At 37.3% G+C, this 13714-nt stretch overlaps 1 protein-coding gene across 1 annotated transcript in view; it reads right to left on the minus strand.

Moving 5' to 3' along the window:
- The window catches only part of LOC309651390 (uncharacterized protein), a 797009-nt gene that overhangs the window by 20909 nt on the left and 762386 nt on the right, over window positions 1-13714 (minus strand). Inside the window, exon 16 of the mRNA XM_082444127.1 lies at window positions 9417-10142. The gene's annotated coding sequence lies outside the window, so the exon portion shown is untranslated. The remainder of the gene's footprint in view (window positions 1-9416; window positions 10143-13714) is intronic.

Raw genomic sequence — 13714 nt, forward strand, 5'->3', positions numbered from 1 at the left:
TATAAGACTATTTTAAAAAATATTATTCTGCTTAAAATTAGGTTCACACCAAGAAGTTACTGGTATTGTATTTATTGCTAATTGGTAATATTGTTTTTAAAACTTCATTTTGTATTTTCAAACTTCAACAACTTCTTTTTTTTTTAATTAATTTATTTTTGGCTGTGTTGGGTCTTTGTTTCTGTGCGAGGGCTTTCTCTAGTTGCGGCGAACGGGGTCCACTCTTTATCGCCGTGCGCGGGCCTCTCATTATCGCGGCCTCTCTTGTTGCGGAGCACAGGCTCCAGACACGCAGGCTCAGTAGTTGTGGCTCACGGGCCTAGTTGCTCCGCGGCATGTGGGATCTTCCCAGACCAGGGCTTGAACCCGTGTCCCCTGCATTGGCAGACAGATTCTCAACCACTGCGCCACCAGGGAAGCCCCAACAACTTCTGAAGTCAACAACTTAAGGTGGAAGTTCAAGTCATTGATTTGAGTTCTTTACTCTGTGTGTGTGTGTGTGTGTGTGTGTGTGTGTGTGTGTGTGTGTGTGTGTATTCAAAGTTTTAAATTTCCTTCTAAACTCTACTTTAGCTGTGTCCCAGAGATTTTTTATTTGTTCACTTGAAATGTTTTCTGATTTCTCTTGTTGTTTATTCTTTGACACATATTCCATCTGAACCGTGTTGTTTAATTTTTCCCCACATGTGGGCATTTCCTGGATTACTTTCTATAATTGATTTCAAATTCACTTCCCTTGTGGTCAGAAAACACACTGGGTATGATTTCATTCCTTTTACGATTATTCGCTTCGGTATTATGGCACAGAATATGGTCTATGTGACTGTTCGTGAGCACTTGAAAAGAGTATGTATTCTGCTGCCATTGGGTATGGTGTTCCATAAATATGAATCAGGTTAGGCTGGTTGACGGGGGACAGCTGCGGAGCTTGGGGTAGGGCTGGGGAGCGTTGACTGAAGAGGAGCTTGAGAAGAATTTGAGGTGGAAAATGGTCTATATCTTGATTAGGTGAATTTTATCCTAGTAAATTACACTTCGATAAAGATGATTTAAAACACATCATCTTCTTCCAGCTACTGCTCTATTTCTTGGTAAATCATGTCCCTAAACGCTTCAATAAGAGTTGCCCACATGCACTGCTTCTACTTTCTCTCCTCCCGTTCTGACATCTTCACCAGTGAGGCTTCTGCATCCACCACTACTCTGCACTATCTCGAGAGTCACCAAAGACTCCCACGTTAGTAAACTGGTCTGCAGTTATAAATCTTTTCTCTCTCACTTTCATGCCCATCTATCTTCCCCTCCTCCCTCCCCTCCTCTGTGATGCTCAGGCTAAGGCTCTGACTCCCTTGCCAGCAGGGTTTTCCGATCATGTCCAACTTGCTGAAGATTCTGGAGGGGAATGGCAAGTTGGAGGAAGAGGGGTAGGATGTCTTTTATTCCTGTCGGAATCAGTCAGTAGCAACAGATCGTTTACTCACTCCAGCTGCTGCTGGTGGTATTCCCAGCACCCACATAAAGCAACTCATCCTTTAAGAAAGAATCACCAGCTCCCACACTTTAAGCCCCAGCATCACAGCCCCCTCCTCTGTACTCCCTCATCTCCTCAACCCCACCTCTTTCCTCTGCCCTGACAGACCGAGATTAGCTGCTTCTTGCAGACAGTAATCGGTGTGTCATCTCAGCATCCCATCTGCCCTCTGTCAGCTTTCCAGCACTATGCAACCCAATTAAGTCCTCTGTGTTTGAAATACTTCTTATGGCTTTTGATCCTCTGACCGAGTCAGAAAAATATAAAACTTGGTCCTAAGAATGATACCAGGAAACATTCCTTCAAATTTAATTCCTTCAAATGATGGCATTGGTTTTGTAAGTAAGTGCTGGGACTCAAATTGAGGGCCGAGATTTTTGAAACTTGAAGAATGAGTAACTAATTTGAAAGGAGCCTTTCCTGGTAATTTTAATAGCCTCTGAAAAAGTTACTAGAAGAAAGTGGTATTTGGGAAAGGTCAGATGGACATAAATTTATTGGTGCCATTTAAATTTGATATTCATTACCTTAATTATTTTTCTTATTAGATAATGTTTGTTAGGCATGTGTATAAATGTTTGGTAATCCACTCGTTGTTTGAAGTAGACAAATTTGAGTTTATTTAGATGGAGAGAGCACATAACTAATAGGCAGAAACATGGAACCTAGGATCAGACTTAGGCAAACACATGTAGTTTGATCTTGGATAAACATTTAATACCACTGGTTCACATTCCTCATTTATAATACAAATAAATAGCACTATTTGAGTCCTAGGTTCCTTCCAGTTTTGTGGTCTCTTACAGACACATACAGAGATGTTTCGAGCAAATGAGATTCAGATGCAGAGCACAATAGTAGCCCAAACCAGAAGGAACCATTTGTGTAATGGAATAAAATGGTAGGCATCTAGGGTGAAAAAAGTATAAGTTTCCCATGGTAACAAACCATTCATATTCTTGGCTAGAGATGAAACCAAAAGCAATATTTTAGAAGATAAAGCCGGGCATATAAAACCGATGACCCAGCTCAAAAAATTGAAGACAGGTAAAAATATATGAAACAACCAGAACTTGAATATTTGTTATGGAAATTCTAATATTATATGTAATTGTATTTATAGTTATTTCATTTGCCAGGATATGGTACTTTTTGAAATATAGGGGGTACTTCCTATCTAGTATGGGATAGAATTAGTAACCACATAAGAGCAGCAACTCAGAAGACTGTATACCTGTATTCAAATCCCAGTTTGATATTTAGGTAAATACTACAGAATTTCAGAGATCATGAAAGATCTGTATTCTTGAAAATTATCCCAGAGCAGATACAGTATGAATTAATCAATAGTATATTCTATATGTCAAGTATATCTCAGTCTTAGATTTAAAAAATACTATGTTCTTTAACTTAGTTGATTCTTTGCACCTTAATGAAATAGTATTTGGATATTTTATCAACTATTCCTAATGGCTTCTTTGATGTTTAAGTCACTCCCTTTTGACCCAACTGTGCATCACCCTATTCAGTTTTCTCTTCCCCAACTGAGAGGCTGATCTAATTATACCAGATCATCATTCAGGATTTATGCCATTTTCTACATTACGTTAATAGACTTTCTGTAATTTTCTCTTTTTCTAATATCCATGGTTTCATATAGATACTTCCACATGACATCTACCATATTTTATTATTCCACATTGTTACTTGATCCCTGAATGCTATGTTTCAAAATAACAACAACCAAAGAAAACCACTTATTATGAAACTCATTAGCAAGGGCCATATCTTGGTCCCTTGAAATCTAGGTCTGCTTGCTTCAAGCCTATTATACACTTGTGGAAACATGAAGTCCTAGTTAAATACCTAATAGTCCGTTTGGGAACAATAATATCATGGTCTTCCCTGGACTTTGGTTATACCTTCTATAATTACTGAATTTATTTCACATTTGTAAGCCCCAAACAAAATTCCGTTTCATTCAAAATTTCTCTTCCAAAAGTGGAAATAGTTATTAAAAATAAAACTTCTTGCACAAAGCATTTATGAGAGTACTAGTTGTTATAGTATAATGAAAAAAAATTGAGGGGAACAGCTTACATTTAATGATGATAACCTCACCCACCTCACTCCCTAAAACGTTCCCACTATTCCTGCACTTCATGAGCTTCTCAGCCATTTCCCACGTCACTAATTCCATTCCCTTTCATACTCATCTCTCACCTTAATCCATCCTTGATTGCCCTTAAAACTATTTTCCTTATTGTTAGGTAGATGAAGTCACCACTTTTTTTTTCAGTACCCATTTTACATTTGCACATCCAAATTCATCAAGATACTTAACAGATTAAGAGTATCCATACTCCAAGTCAGCTGTGTTTAAAAATATACATTTTGTTTTTCATTGCAAATCTAAATACTTTCTATATAGATGGTCCTACTATAGCATCAAAATATTGCAATACTTTCCTGTTATAATTCCTCTCTCCCTGAATCAAGAGAGCACTTCCCCACCCCGGGGCTAGAATAGGTAGCCATCACTCTGTTACCATTCTCTCTGATTCTCCACCTATATGTAGAGAAAAATCCTCCTCTGTTTAAGAGTATTTCAAGTTATCTTGAAGGATGTTTCTATCTTTAAAATATGACTTTCAAAAGCTTTTATTGAAGTTTCAAACAGTCTATCATCGTTTATAAACTTTCTTTTTTGGTCCTATCCACCAAGTACCAAAGTGATGTTGTTTCCTATTTTACAGTGAGATCAAAATTGTAATGGGCTCCAATAGTTTAAAGAATAAAGTGAACACATCAAAAAAGAAATCGCTTCTGAGCTGAGTAGACACATTTCAAAAATATTGGTAATATATTCTATAGGAATGTTCCTGCATTAATCCAGCTGATCAGGATGGCTACAGCTGTGTTATGTTAACAATAAATACCCGCTACATAAATGTCTGCTATCTCTTGCTTGTGTGCTATCATAAAACTGATAGAAAGTGTCTCTAGTCTTAGCAAAAAATGTTATTTAGTGGCTCTTTACTAAAATGCGTATAACTTAGTACTGATTATAAAGAAGACAACCAGCTATCAACTTGTTTGTAGTGTGCTGTTGAATATTTGTAGTCAATTCAAGTTAACTGGATGGTATGAAGAATCATTGTTTGATGTTTCCACTGATTTATATGGCAAGCCTCCTTATGGGACAATATATTCAAAACTAAAATTAGTTTCAGTGCCTAAACGTGGAAACCTATATTGGAGAGCCTTGTTACTTCTCAAAACCTTTACTCAGTAAATATAAGGGGTTTTATTCTTTCTGCTTTTCGGAGGACACTGGAAAGCCAAAGTGGTTTTTTAGAAATGAGTAAAATGAAACATTGCTAGGATGAAAGCTATGTAAAAGTGATTTTAAATCTAGGCTTTTGGGTCACTGCATGTATCATACATATTATTTATACAACAGAGTAAATGCTTTTTATCTTTTCTCAGGTAATCACAAAACAAGGCAATGAGGATTTTAATTTCAGTTGAAATACTTTACATAATGCTATTATACATTGAATTTCTCTGATATACTTAATTCAGCGACACTCCTGTAATTTTGACATTCGATTTTTCCTGTTAATACAATTAATACTATATTTTATGCATATTTTTCACCATATGCATGATCCATTCTAGTCTACTTCAACTTTAATTTTGAAGATAACGTTTGCAGATGATAATGGCTCAATTTTAAGCTTGCGGTAACGGGCTAGAGCAGCACACTATCAGTGAGTGGAGATCCATATTTGAAGCATTTGAAACTTCTTTTTGAAATGTTTTGTGTCCATTGCTGACACTGGGATTTACTAGCAGAGTTCGTTAGACTATTTTCTTCAACACCTCTGAGGGATCAGTCATTCATTTCTTTGGTGATTTTCAATATCGTTTGGAAGAGGGAGGCCGCCCCACCGGTGAGGGTGTGTATCAGAATCGTGACTGAGGGTGATTAAAGATCGCAGATGATTCTCTGATAGCATTCCAAAATCATCCCAACCTTCTTCCATCATTGTGAAGCTCTTGACTTGATTTATTTTCTATTAATAATTACTTAACAATATTTTCTGACGCCTATCGAACATCTGTAATATACCAAATATTGTAACAAAAACTTTATTTCATTTAATTCTCATAATAACTCTACGAGGCAGGTATTCTTCTTATCCGCATTTACAAATAAGGAAATTGAAATACAAAGTAACTGACTCAAGTTGGGTATTGTTAGAGCTGGAGTTCAAAGAGAAGCCTGTTGGCATCAAAGTTCAGAATCTGAGTTCCTATTGACTATTTCCTCTAGTTTTGCTCAGTTTAGCATTAAATGCGTCTTAATAAAATTATTTTGAGAATGTTCAATGTATGTTTACAATCTAGTAATGTGATGGTGAGGGAAAAATACTTTCAAAAATGACTGCAGCTGTGCAAGTAATCAAAGATCAATTGATTTCATCACTGCAGGAAGAATGCTACATAACACTGGTAATAACCCATTAAGTATTTCAGATAAAATATGTGCAACCCCAAACAACTTATTTCATTGTGTTTTATGGTATTTCCTATTTAGCCTATTTTATTACACAAGCATATTTCAAAATAATGATATGAATTGATTTTTTTTAGTCAGAAATTCTAATGGTCAAAACTGATTGATGTATAAACTTACAACCAAATGATCTGTGCAAATAAGCAAAGATAAACAATGAAACATGCAAGTAGTTTTTAATATCTAGGTAACCTCACTCATACTTTAAAGTGGCCTTTATAATAATAACACTTGAAGTTTGTTTTTAATGTTACTGATTCATTTGTTATTATTTGGTTTTATAGAACATGCACTAGGGTTGCATCTAATAATAAGGAAAATAAGCTATTTCTAAAAGAGTAGTGCTGAAGTTTTCCCTTGTTTCTTTTTAGGTCATTTCTGTTACTTCAAAGAAATGCAATACTCGAATCTATTTTATTAAATGCTTATGCTTTCCAAACATATTAGTCTTAAAATGCTGTGGCCTTAATTTTCTCAATTTAATGTTTTAACTCATGTAAAATGTACACAAAATTCTTTAGCCATAGAACAAAGGTTTTAAAAAGTGAAGAACTTCTTAAAATTAGGTGATTCACTTAATTATGTAGAGAGGTAAACAAGAAAACTTAGCTTAGGAGTTAACGAAATCCTCTTTAGAGGCCTGGATTCTCTCATTTTAGAGGCTCTACTAATAAAATTTAAGACATAATTGTTTTTTTTCTATTGCAGTATAGTTGATTTACGATGTTATTTTAGTTTTAGGTGTACAACGCAGTGATTCAATAATTTTTATAGATTATACTCCACTTAAAATTGTTATAAATTATTGGCTATATTCCCTATGCTGCACATTATTACATCCTTGTATGTTACGTGTGTTACACTAGCAGTTTGTAGACCTTAATCCCCTTCCTCTGTCTTGCCCCTATCCCTACCTCTCTCTCACTGGTAACCACTAGTTTGTTCTCTGTACCTATGAGTCTGTTAGTTATGTTATATTCTTTTGTTTATCTTTTAGCTTCCACAGATAAGTGCTAACATACAGTGTTTGTCTTTCTCTGTCTAACTTACTTCACCAAGCATAATACCACCCTCCTGTGCATTGATGCTGCAAATGACAAAATTTCATTGTTTTTTTTATGGCTGAGTAATAGTCCATTGTGTACATCTTTCACATCTTCTTTCTTTATCTACTCATCTGTTGATGGACACTGAGGTTGCTTCCAATCTTGGCTATTGTAAATAAATAATGCTTCTATGATCACTGGGGGGCATGTATCTTTTCAAGTTAGCATTTTCTTCGGATATATACCCGGAAGTGGAATTGCTGAATCATATGGTATGTTTTAATTTTTTGAGGAACCTCCTTACTATTTTCTGTAGTGGTTGCACCAATTTACATTCCCACCAACAGTGGACTAGAGTTCCTTTTTCTCCACATCTTGCCAGCACTGATTATTTGTTGCTGTTTTAACAACAGCAATTCTGACAGGTGTGAGGTGATATCTCATTGTGGTTTTGATTTGCTTTTCCCTGATGGTTAGTGATGTTGAGCATCTTTTCATGTACCTGTTGGCCGTCTGTATGTTTTCTTTGGAAAAGTGTCTATTAAGGTCTTCTCATTTTTTTTTTTAAACATCTTCATTGGAGTATAATTGCTTTACAATGGTGTGTTAGTTTCTGCTTTATAACAAAGTGAATCAGTTATACATATACATATGTTCCCATATCTCTTCCCTCTTGCATCTCCCTCCCTCCCACCCTCCCTATCCCACCCCTCTAGGTGGTCACAAAGCACCGAGCTGATCTCTCTGTGCTATGCGGTTGCTTCCCACTAGCTAGCTATTTTACGTTTGTTAGTGTATATATCAGGTTGTTTTTTGATATGGAGTTGTATGAGCTCTTTATTTTGGGTATTAACCCCTCATTGATCATATTATTTGCAAATACCTTCTCCCATTCATTAGGTTGTCTTTTCGTGTTGTTGATGGTTTCCTTTACTGTGCACAAGCCTTGACATTTAATTAGGTCCAATTTGTATATTTTGGCTTTTGTTTTGAGAGGTTTTTTAAAATCATGAATTGGTGTTTAATTTTGTCAAATGCTTTTCTAGCATCTATTGAGATGATCATGTAATTTTTATCCTTCCTTTTGTTTAACGTGGTATATATCACATTGATTGATTGATTTGCAGATCATCCTTGCATCCCTGAAATAAATCCCCCTTGATCATGGTGTATCATCCTTTCTAAATATTGTTGAATTCAGTTTGCTAATATTTTGTTGAGGAGTTTTACATCTATGTTCACCAGAGATATCGGCCTGTAATTTTTTTTGTAGTTTGTCTGGTTTTCGTCAGGGTAATGGCCTTGTAGAATGCATTTCAGACTGTTCAATTTCTAGGACTAGTTTGAGAAAGATAGACACTAACTTTTCTTTAAATGTTTGGTAACATTCCCCTGTGAAGCCACCTGGTACTGGACTTTTGTTTACAGGAAGGTTTTTGATTACTGATTCAATTTCTGTATGAGTAATTGGTCACTTCAAATTATTTCTTCCTGAAGTACTCTTGGAAGATTGTATATTTCCTGGAATTTATCCATTTTTTCCTAGGTTGTCCAAGCTGTTGGGATATAACTGTTCATATTGTTCTCTCATTATCATTTGTATTTCTGTGATAACAGTTGTAATTTCTCCTCTTTCATTTCTTAGTTTATTTACCTGGTCCTCCCGCTTTTTTCCTTACTGAGTCTGGCTAAAGGCTTATCAATTTTATCTTTTCCAAAAAACCTGCTCTTGGATTTATTTTTTTCTATTGCTTTTTGGTCTTTATTTACCTCTTTCTTTCTATTCTTCCTAGACCTGGGTATTTGTTTCCCTCAGGTTTGGGAAGCTTTCACCCATAATTTCATCAAATACATTTTCAACACTTGTTCTTCTCCTTCTGGGACCCCTATAATGCAAATGTTTGATGCTGTCCCAGAGGTCTCAAACTATTATCTTTGAGTGATTTCCATCATTTATCTTCCAGATCATTTACACGTTCTTCTGTATCACCTAATCTGCTGTTAATTCCCTCTAGAGTATTTTTCACCTCAGTTATTGTATTCTCAACTCTGACTGGTTCTTACATTTTCTAGTTCTTTGTTAAAATCCTCACTGTGTTCATCTATCCTTTTCCCCAGTTCAGTTAGCACTCTTATTACTATTGCTTTGAATGTTTATCTCTGTTCCATTAGGGGTTCTTCCATTTGAAACAAATTCTTCAGTGTTCTCAATTTGTTTAACTTTCTCTACCTCTATGAAATTAAGTGAAACAGTTACCTATTCTGGTCCTGGTGTGGGAACTTCTCTCTGCAGGCAGCGTGTGAGACCAGTGGCTTTGATGCAAGAGCTGGATCTGAAGTGAACAGGGGCTGTGTCTTCCTCCAGAGTGTGCTTGCAGTCTTTGCCTTGCTTTGGGGCATGGCAGGGGCTGAGGGCATGGGGCTGCACTTCGGTGGTTTTACTTTTTCCCTGGTGTGTTTACCTTGGTTAGAGGTGGGATCAGTGCTATATTGCTGAGCTGGCTTCACTCCCTCGCCCAGCGTGCACAGGGACGAGAGTTCCTGTGATGGCAATCCCTGCCCTGGAGTTAGATTCATTCACGCACGTGTCTGTGTTGTGATTGTAGGTAAGCAAGTGTGTGTACTCTTCAAGAGCAGTGTCTAGCTAGGTTTCTTACAGACCTCTGGTCAGGTAAGCCCCACTGGTTTTCAAACCAGCTAAGCAGATCCCAGGGCTGGGTTGCCCAATGTGTGGCTCAAAAGCCTCACATCCCGGGGAGGATCCTGAGGCTGTGACATCCCCCTGCACTTCTGTGGACCCCACGAGGGGTGCAGGTCCCAACCAGATCACGCCTCCTCCCTTCCTACCAGACTCAGTGTGGACCTTTTTTCACAGGCTTGGTGGTAGAAGAGCCATCCTGCTAGTCTCCAGGTTGATTTCAGCAAGAGTCGAGTTGTAGTTTTGATGTGTTTGTGTGTGAGAGCAGGTCAGCCCAGCATGGTCCTGCTATTAAACAATTGTCGTTATAGATCACTTTTCTGGTCTCTGTAACATCACCCTTAAAATATAAGCTTTTCTTGAAATCTTTGAAGAAAGTTAAATAGATAACATTTTAAGCTGGATTTATAGACTGTCTATCAGTTCATTTCAAAGTAGTTATAAAGGAAAGTGTGACTATTTACTCAGTGTGACCCATAAACGATTTTGGCTCATAATTTCACATCTACTGTGCCAATTTTCAGAACACTTCAAGGAATTCCATTTAGCAAATGAGGAAAACAAGGAAATAAACAAGTAATTCACTTGTCCACATACCTAATGTGTAGTACATACATCACTTCTTGACAGAACTGTATATTAAAACTGTAGATAAACATAGTCAGTCAAATACTAGTTGATGGATGTATGTCAATATTTACAAAATTTTTTGTTTAGCATGTTTTAAATGGTCTCCTACAATGTTATGCTTCTCTAAACTTCTTAGGCATTTAACAATACAAGCAAATCAGTCATAGCATCTTATCCTTTGTAAGTTGTTTTAACTTTATTACCAAGTGAATATTTGCATTTATAAAGAAAAGAATTGTGATGATCATTAAAGCTTTTCCATTTCACTGAAACAGTACAAGTACCATAAGGCTAAGTCTACGTAAAAGCAAAAAGATGATGATAAACAATGTCCTAAATTGCCAACAGTTAACTTTTCCACCAGTATAAGATTCAAAAACAAAACAAACATAAACAGTATTTAAGTTCAGAATAAAGGAAATTAGAGAGCAGGAATGATTGAAAATTATGAACATTAGAAATATAGGCAAATACAAAAATTACTTCTTTGAAAAGTTTAATACAAGTATAAAATTGCTACCAGCCCAGGACCCCAGATGGAAAAGTCAGCTGCCCCAGGACCTGGCCCTGTGGCACCAGCCATATCACAAGACAGGGCCTGGCAGCCAGCTGGGTCAGGGTACAGCCTCACCTCCCAGTGAACCCACAGTAGTCAAACCTGCCCAAGTAGAAGGAAACATGCAGCCACCCCTAGAGAATATAGCTCTGGTGACCAGAGGAGAATGTGCTGCTGGGCTCCAGGGACCTCCTACATAAGGCCAGATTGAGAAATACAGTGAGTTACCGAAAACATAGAAATAAATACAAAGAATTAGAGGAGTATTTTCCAAATGAAAGAATAAGACAAAACCCCAGAAGAATGGAGCAAAGTGGAGATAACTAATCTACCCAATAAAAGTTTAAGGTAATGATCATAAATATGCTCAACAAACTCTGGAGCAGAAAGAATGAAGACAAATGTAACACAGCTAAAGGATACAAAAACTGATAAAATAAAAAATGCACTAGAAGGAATCTATAGTAGATTAGAGGAATGGATCATCAGAGAACTGGAAGACAAAATAGTAGAAGTCAACCAAGATGAACTGAAAAAAAGTTTTAATTAGGACAATTTAAGTGACCTCTGGAACAACATCAAGTGTACTAACATTCACATTATATGGGTCCTAGAAGGAGAAGAGAAAAAGAGGCATATGACTTAATTGAAGAAATAAACTTCCTTAACATTGGAAAAGAAACAAAAATCCAGGTCCAGGAAGGACAGAGGATTCCAAACAAGGTGAACCCAAGGAGAGCCACACCAAGACACACTGTAGTTAAAAGAGCAAAAATTCGAATGGAGAGAGATGAGACGGTGGAGTAGAAGGACTTGAACTTCACCTCCTCTCACAAAAGCACCAAAATCACAACTAACTGCTAAACAACCATCAACAGAAAAGACTCAGACCTACTAAATAAAAGATATCCTATACCCAAAGACGAAGCAGCAGCCACAGGAGGGGCACTTTCATGATATCATCAAATCTCATACCCACCAAGTTGGATGACCCACAAACAAGAAAATAATTATATTACAGAGTTCACCCACAGGAGTGAGAGTTCTGCCCCACGTGAGGCTCCCCAGCCTGGGAGTCTGGCATTCAGAGGAGCCCCCAGAGCATGTGGCTTTGAAGGCCAGCAGGTCTTGAGTACAGGAGCTCCACAGTACTGGGGCAAACAGAGACTCCAGACTTTGAGGACACACACAAGGTTTTACATGGACTGGGACCCAGGGCAAAGCAGTGACTCAGGAAGAGCCTGGGTGAGACCTACCTGCAGGTCTTGGAGGGTCTCCTGGGGAGGGAGAGGTCAGCTGTGGCTGACTGTGGGGGCAAGGACACTGGTGGCGGACACCCCAGGGAACACACAAAAGTCAATGGCACTAAAAGCTGGTTCTTTGAGAAGATAAACAAAATTGACAAACCTTTAGCCAGACTCATTAAGGAAAAAAGGGAGAGGACTCCAATCAATAAAATTGGAAATGAAAATGAAGAAGTTACAACTGACACTGCAGAGATACAAAGCATCCTAAGAGACTACTACAAGCAAACTCTATGCCAATGAAATGGACAACCTGGAAGAAATGGACAAATTCTTAGAAAGGTATAACCTTCCAAGACTGAACCAGGAAGAAATAGAAAACATGAACAGACCAATCACAAGTACTGAAATTGAAACTGTGATTAAAAATCTTCCAAGAAACAAAAGTCTAGGACCAGATGGCTTCACAGGCTAATTCTATCAAACATTTAGTGAAGAGTTAACACCTACCCTTCTGAAACTATTCCAAACAAATTGCAGAGGAAGGAACAACACTCCCAAGCTCATTCTATGAGGCCAATATCAACCCTGATACCAGAACCAGACAAAGATACCACAAAAATTACAGGCCAATATTACAGATGAGCATAGATGCAAAAATATTGAACAAAATCCTAGCAAACTGAATCCAACAACACATTAAAAGGATCATACACCATGACCAAGTGGGAATGCAAGGATTCTTCAATATCTGCTAATCAGTCAGTGTGATACACATTAACAAATTGAAGAATGAATACTATAGGATCATCTCAATAGATGCAGAAAAAGCTTTTGACAAAGTTCCACACCCATTTATGATAAAAACGCTCCAGAAAGTGGGCACAGAGAGAACCTACCTCAAGATAATAAAGGCCATGCCATATATGACAACCCACAGGTAACATCATATGCAACAGTGAAAAGCTGAAAGCACTTCCTCGAAAATCAGGAATGAGACTAGGATGTCCATTCTTGCCACTTTTATTCAATGTAGATTTGGAAGTTCTAGTCACGACAATCAGAGAGGAAAAGGAAATAAAAGAATCCAAATTGGAAAAGAAGAAGTAAAACTGTCACGGTTGGCAGATGACATGATACTATACACAGAAAATCCTAAAGATGCTACCAGAAAATTACTAGAGCTCATCAGTGAATTCTGTAAAGTTTCAGGATACAGAATTAATATACAGAAATCTCTTGCATTCCTATACACTAACAAGAAAAGATAAGAAAGAGAAATTAAGGAACCAACCCCATTTACCACTGCATCAAAAAGGATAAAATACCTAGGTATAAATGTACCTAAGGATACAAATGACCTGTACTCTGAAACCTCTAGACACTGATGAAAGAAATTGAAGATGACACAGATGGAGAGATATACC

This window comes from Balaenoptera physalus (assembly GCF_965194825.1).
Source record: "Balaenoptera physalus genome assembly, chromosome: 21".
Lineage (NCBI taxonomy): Eukaryota > Metazoa > Chordata > Mammalia > Artiodactyla > Balaenopteridae > Balaenoptera > Balaenoptera physalus.